The following is a 6,884-nucleotide window of genomic DNA, read 5'->3' as shown; positions in this document are numbered from 1 at the left end:
AATGAAAGGTACTTCCCTGGCGGTCCAGTGGTTGAGACTTCCCCTTCCAATGCAGGGGGTGAGGGTTCTACCCCTGGTCCGGGAGCTAAGATCCCACATGGCTCAGGGCCAAAAAACCAAAACATAAAACAGAAGCAATATTGTAACAAATTCAATAAAGACTTTGAAAACGGTCCACACCTAAAAAACCTTTTTTAAACGAATGAAAAAAGGCAAAGAATAGAGGAGCAGCGAGTTGCTCTCTGAGCGCCTCAGTTTGGAAGCTGGGGCTCCCTCCACCCCAGAGGGCAACTCCAGCCCCAGCAGATGGGTCCCTCGGCCCTCCCTTGGGGTGGGGGGGGGGCGTTTTCACACCCCTCTCGCCAGGTTGTGCTCATTAATCTTCCCTGTTCTGCGCACACCTGTGAACCTGAAATGCAGTATGCAAATGTGTTCCCAGCCAGAAGGCAGTGCACTTTGCCGAGCGGTCAAGGGCGTCTTCGGAAGAGAGCCGTGTTCTCCAGGGTGGCGGCAGCGGCAGCCGCGGGACAGGTGTGGCCTGCGCGGGACGCGACCGCAGCGGTAATTCCACTCCGCCGCCTCAATTAGTCAATTATTCATCCCTCGCCGCGCGCGTGCAGGGCCACCTGCGGGCCGTTGAGGCCCCAGCGCTCCGGGACTGCCCCGGGGCTCACGACCGCTTCCGAGGAGGGAAGAGGAGGGAACGGGGCGCCACTGTACCCAGCTGCAGACCCATGAACGGCCATGAGCCGGGGTGAAGCCGCCCAGGAGGGGTGAGTTCGGGTGCCAGGGGCTTGGCCATCCCAGGCACCTCCTGTGTGCATCCAACTCAGCCGGGGGTGGGGGGGGGGGCTTTTCTCTCTCCCAGCCTCGGGTCATTTAGAATGGAATCTGGTTCAGGCTGGCCCCAAGGAGCTCACATTCCCCGGGGTGCCCCAAGAAGTAGGCTGTGATGTAAGAGGGGGCTCCCTGGCTGTCACAGGGCGGTCAGTTGAGCAAAGGACAGAAACAAGGAGTTCAGGCGTCTTCATTTCCCTTACGATATGGAAGAGGTCTGGAAACTTGTGTGAGGCTTGCTCTCCCAAAGCAAGTGATGTTGGAATTTTCCTGATGGCGGAGAGGAGGGAGAGTGTGTGAGGTTTATTAAAATGTCTTAGAAAGTCTGCAACTAACTCTCAAAAGGTACACACACACACACACACACACACACATATCTTCAGAGAGAGAGACTCACAAAAGATGTACATCCTAAGACAAAAGAAACGACTTATATCAGTGGATACCAAAATAACCATCACAGTGACACCATTAAAAACAAAACCAAAGACCTGTGCCCTTGGCCAATGCCCCCTGTGGCACATTCTACTGGGCATTTGGGCTGTCTTTTAGCTTTTATATAGAAAGTCTTTGTATTTTGTGTTAATTTGTTTTTGAGGACTTTCCTGGTTGTCCAGTGGGTAAGGCTCTGCACTTCCACTGCAGGGGGCACAGGTTTGATCCCTGGTCGGAGAACTAATATCCTGCATGCTGTGTGGCACGGCCAAAAAAAAAAAATTGTTATTGACAAAACTTTTTGCCATATTGGTCATTGGCCCTTAGAGAAGCTATGTAGTGGTAAAAATGCTTTAGAGAATAAGCATAGTTTTATTTCTCCACATAAGCCAGAAAGCTTCCTGTTATTAGACAATGACCTCTACAAAACTCACATTTCCCTTTTTTCTTTGGCTGCTGGGAAGCTGAGAGCTATGTTTTGTGTTTGCAATCAAAGCAGATTCTTTTAGAATTAAGACTCAGATATGATTATTTCCATCCTTTTGTCACTTGGCTCTTGTACTTTCACACACACACATACCTTTTCAGTAGTTTTTTTTGTACTTGTGACTTTTAATGCAAGTCCTTTCAAATAATCTTTGAAAAAATATATGGTCAAGGTAAACGTGAAGAGCTCAGTGCATGATGAACCCTCAACAAGTACCAGCCTGATTAATTGACCACAAGGGAGGAGGTATTCTTTAGAAGATGAAAAGCTCTGTCTAAACTGTTCACTTCAATGTTCTCTACACCAGTCTGTTCACTTCTAGTTGTCCCTCTCTCCCTAACTGGCACCAGCATTTGCTTAAACCAAAAATCTAGAAGCCACCCTGTTTCCCTTCTTGGCCCATTAGCAAAGCTTGTCAGTTCTATCCACTTCTCTCCTACCCCACCATCCTTGTTTAAGGAATGTATGTCTCACCAGAACTACAGCAACAGCTTACCCTCTTGCCCACTTGTAATCAACTTGCCGCAGGATAGTGTTTTAAGACGTGTTACAGGCTTCCTTGGTGGCGCAGTGGTTAAGAATCCGCCTGCCAATGCAGGGGACACGGGTTCGAGCCCTGGTCCGGGAAGATCCCACGTGCCGCGGAGGAACTAAGCCCGTGTGCCACAACTACTGAGCCTGCGCTCTAGAGCCCGTGAGCCACAACTACTGAGCCCGTGAGCCACAACTACTGAGCCCGTGTGCCACAAATTCTGAAGCCTAGAGCCCATGCTCAGCAACAAGAGAAGCCACCGCAATGAGGAGCCCGCGCACCACAACAAAGAGTAGCCCCCGCTTGCCACAACTAGAGAAAGGCCGTGTGCAGCAACTAAGACCCAATGCAACCAAAAATAAGTAAGTAAAGATAAATAAAAATTTTTAAATAAATAAATAAAACCTAAGTCACGTCATGTCCATCCACTGCTTAAAATGATTCAGTGGCCCTCCATCCACTTAGAATAAATGCAAAGCTGCTTAGCGCCACCTACAAAGTCTGACCTGATGTCATCTCTCCAAGTGCGTTTTGGGTCATTCTCCTCCACCCAACCTGGCCCACCTCACGTGGCTTCTGCACCTGGCCCCCTCCTCCCCCAGCTCTCACCTGCGCTGACTCCCTCCTTCCCCTCCTCTAGGACTCGACCTCAAGTCCCTTCCCCAGAGATACCCTCTTGAACCTCGCTGCCCCCCTGCTCTTGTTCATGCAGAAAGGGATGGGATTTCATGGGGTGGTGCTACCCAATGTCCAACATCAGTGGGAGAGATAAAAGCCATCATTCAACTGGACCCCATGTATTTTCTTTTGAGAACAAATCAGTTGTATTTAGATATATTTATAAAGTACATATAAACACACACATTTGTTTGCTTATTTCATTACTTATATTTCCCACTAGACCTTAGACACCATGAGTACAAGAACCTTATCTGATTTATTCACAAGTCTATGTTCTCATTTGCCACAGTGCCTGGCACATAGTAGGTGCTCAGCAGATGTTCTTTTTTTTTAAATTAATTTATTTTATTTGTAATTTTTTTTTGGCTGTGTTGGGTCTTCATTGCTGTGCGCGGGCTTCTTCTAGTTGCAGCAAGCGGGGGCTACTCTTCATTGCGGTGCGCGGGCTTCTCATGGCAGTGGCTTCTCTTGTTGCAGAGCACGGGCTGTAGGCACGTGGGCTTCAGTAGTTGTGGCACACGGGCTCAGTAGTTGTGGATCGCGGGCTTGGTTGCTCCACGGCATGTGGGATCTTCCCGGACCAGGGCTCGAACCTGTATCCCCTGCATTGGCAGGCGGATTTTTAACCACTGCGCCACCAGGGAAGCCCCCTCAACAGATGTTCTTGAACAGATGAATAAATGATTCAGAGCTCATTCTCGGCATCCCTTAGATTGATACGAGTAGCAACAGAGACTCATATCAGTTTGCAGTGGGATCAGTGTAAGATGTCTGGCTCCAAATCCATGGTTTAGAGCGCGGGTCGGAGCGTTTCACAGGTCAGGCACCCTCCGTGTGTGGGGTGGAACTGGGAGGGACACAACTGGGACTTTTGCAGCCTTTAAACTGGTGCTGGTGGTCAGGTGCCAGGGGCTTCCTCCTGCTTCTATTTCTGCCCATATTTGGGTTTGGGTGATGGCCACAGTTCTAGGTCCATGTATGTCTTGGTTCTGGCTGGGTTGCACATGTGAAATAAACCTGTCCATGCAGACTATGGAAATAAATAGGTTTTAATAGAAATAGCTTCTCTGGAACTGTAGCAACCTGATTCTGATGCATGTGTCTTATTGGACCACCCGAGAGACCCACAACTTGTCCTCCACACTGTGACAATGGTGAAACTGTGGTGGTGGTTATTTTCCCTTTTTCTTGCTAAATTTATGAGTGTTCCTTGAATCCCCCTTAATGTTTGCCCCAATTGTTTAAGTTTGGGGTACAGCTGGGGTTCCAGAAAAGGATTTGCCACCAGGTTTAAAACATCTTTGGTTGATCTATAAGTGTTGGAGTTTTGTATATCTCTGCCCAACGTACTGCGAAAATTTTCCAACACACAGCAAAGATCAAAGAATTAGTACAATGAACTGTCTGCCTGTAGCTAGCAATTGTTTACATTTTGCCATATTTGTTCTCTCTCTGCATAATACACACTCACACACACACACACACGTTTTGTTTCATTTTTCTTATCCATTTAAAAGTATATTGTAAACAATCATGACACTTCACAATAAATAGTTCACTCTCTAAAAACGTTTTCCTATCTATCCACAGTACCATTAACACATCTATTAAAATTCACTTTAACATCATCTACTATCCAGTTCATATTCAAAATTTCCCAATTGCATCAAAAATGTCTTTTATAGCTGTTTTTTTTTTTTTTTTCTCTTGAACCGGGATCCAATCAAAGTTCAGCCTGTTGGTTGGTGTGTCTCTCTCAATCTAGAACAGTCTCTCAGCCTTTTTTATTATGGCTTTGACTTTTGAACTGCCTGGTCCAGTTGTTGTATAGAAAGCCATATTCTGGATTTGTCTTTGGTTAAACAAGGTTAACAACCTTGTTTAATGTACATAGCTGGGTCTCTGCCAATGGTCAATTTCCTCAACATATGGTGCTATGCAGGTTTATTTATAAACTGTCTCCTCCTAGAAAGAATTGAAGGCCATTTACAGTGAAATAGAAAGTCTGTTGAATAAAAGAAAATGTTTTTAGTATGTAGAAGGATGGTGGAGGGGAAAGAGGGGGCCAATATGCCATAAACATAAATTAGTGTTGTTAGCGTGACGAGACGTGAGATTTAACTTTGAGTTTCTGGCTGCCAAAGCACAAATGAAAAAAACAAGTTAAAAAAATCATCTTCAGGAAATACGAGCTTTACTCACCCTAGATTTATAAAAATAATTTGTCCCATAGATCCTTAGACAAATGACATCAAACAAAGTAATGAGCAGCTCCTTTAATAGCTCCATAAAATGATTCAGGAAGATTCTTCACTGAGCTGCTTCTGTAATACAGACGGTCAAAGCCGGGGACACAGCATTAAAACGGAACTCGCTGTAGTCATTTTTTAAAGTGAGTCCAGTCTAGGTACATTGATGTCTGCATCTAACCTAATACAAGGAGAGAGCTGGCACGCCCTGAGGGTGGGTTGATGGGTGAGTTGCCCGGCCCTGACTCTTGTCCTCTATTCCCTCCTGTCTCTGCTGGCCACCCCGCGACAGGTCCTCAGGAGCAGGCGGGTCTCAGCTGGACCCTCCATCCCAGCTGCACTCTGGGGGCAGAAACATAGCAAGTGTAAGGCTGGCCCTCTGGGATGGAGCTGAAAGCCTAGCTGTGGGTTCCCCAAGATGGACAGCCCCCCGACATCTGACAACCTGTGCACAGAGGTAGCCGCAGCTTAATGTACGAGCTCCGGCAAGATTTTCTGATAAATTTTTTTCCTTCTGCTTGAGTGCCCAACCAGAGCTCTGAACAGCACCGCCATGCTGCTTTCCTCCCTCCCGGGAAAATGTTTAGAGCAGCTGTAACAGTGACACTGGGTTCCCGTTCATCCCTCTCCGTGAGGAGGGAGGGCCTCAGTCTGAGCCCCTTGAGGCCATCCTGCCTCCACCTCCAGCCAGGCCACCAGGGTGAGTTAGCTGCCAAATGTACCCCTCAAAACCTGTGCGGTTTAGTTTGTCCATTTGAACTTTGGAAAGTGTCTGCCAGAAAACAAAGTGCATGCTCTCTCACATGATAATTTTGCAATTACATATTATATATGACATCATAAACATTTTTGGCAGTAGAGAAAAAAAATCCCCCATGATCCCACCACTTCCGAAAATCAACTAAGGCACTTGCTCAGGGAGACTGTCCATTCTCTGTCACTGCATGTGTTCATTCCCTTCTACAATACAACTTGTGATTATACATGTATTTATACTTAGATGTATATGTGTAAACACATCTATATTTGTATTCCTTTCCAGCCTTTCAAGATATTTTTTATATTTATTATCATAATTTGTATATAATTTTGTACGGTATCTTTTCTCACTTAATTTTGTATCATGTACTTTTTTTCTATTACTGCATCGCCTTTACAAAGTCATTTTTAAAAACTAGATAAGTGATTTTTCCATTGAATGGATGTACTGCCATTTAATTAACTGCTGCCCTATTTTTGGACAGTCTATTGTTTCGCCCCTCCTTTTCATCCTACATAAATCACACTTCTATGGCTATAATTATATATACAATAAGAGCATAGCTTCCTGCTACACTTCCCGGCTTGGGATAGTTCAATTCTGCCGTCATCGGCGGGGGAAAGTGATGGCATTTCCTCTTGTTGTGACTGGCTCAGGTGCACCCAGCACATCTGAAGGTGTATCATGTCATTGAAATATAAGTGTTGGGAGAGGGACGAGGACACGGGCCGTAGCAGGAAGGAACCCAGAGCTGGGTGGCATCATGAAAACGGGACACTGGGGCTGGCGATGGCAGATAAATTAGAGGCTGCTCGCTCCTGGTGTAGGACGTTGGGCAGGCGTGACCATACCTGCACTTGGCCAGGAAGGAGTCTGTGGGTTGTCTTGGTGGGATAGCGCTCC

At 46.4% G+C, this 6,884-nt stretch overlaps 1 protein-coding gene across 4 annotated transcripts in view; it reads left to right on the top strand.

Moving 5' to 3' along the window:
- The first annotated feature begins 502 nt into the window (after window positions 1–502).
- The window catches only part of CLDN14 (claudin 14), a 75,845-nt gene continuing 69,463 nt past the window's right edge, over window positions 503–6,884 (top strand). For 2 of the 4 annotated variants that reach the window (XR_009503013.1, XM_059921509.1), the window contains exon 1: window positions 503–773. The gene's annotated coding sequence lies outside the window, so the exon portion shown is untranslated. The remainder of the gene's footprint in view (window positions 774–6,884) is intronic. The other 2 variants (XM_059921510.1, XM_059921512.1) reach the window with 2 other exon arrangements.

Source organism: Balaenoptera ricei, chromosome 4 (genome assembly GCF_028023285.1).
Source record: "Balaenoptera ricei isolate mBalRic1 chromosome 4, mBalRic1.hap2, whole genome shotgun sequence".
Classification (NCBI taxonomy): domain Eukaryota; kingdom Metazoa; phylum Chordata; class Mammalia; order Artiodactyla; family Balaenopteridae; genus Balaenoptera; species Balaenoptera ricei.
The sequence above is the reverse complement of the archived record's forward strand: the minus strand, read 5'-3'. Positions and strand labels throughout refer to the sequence as shown.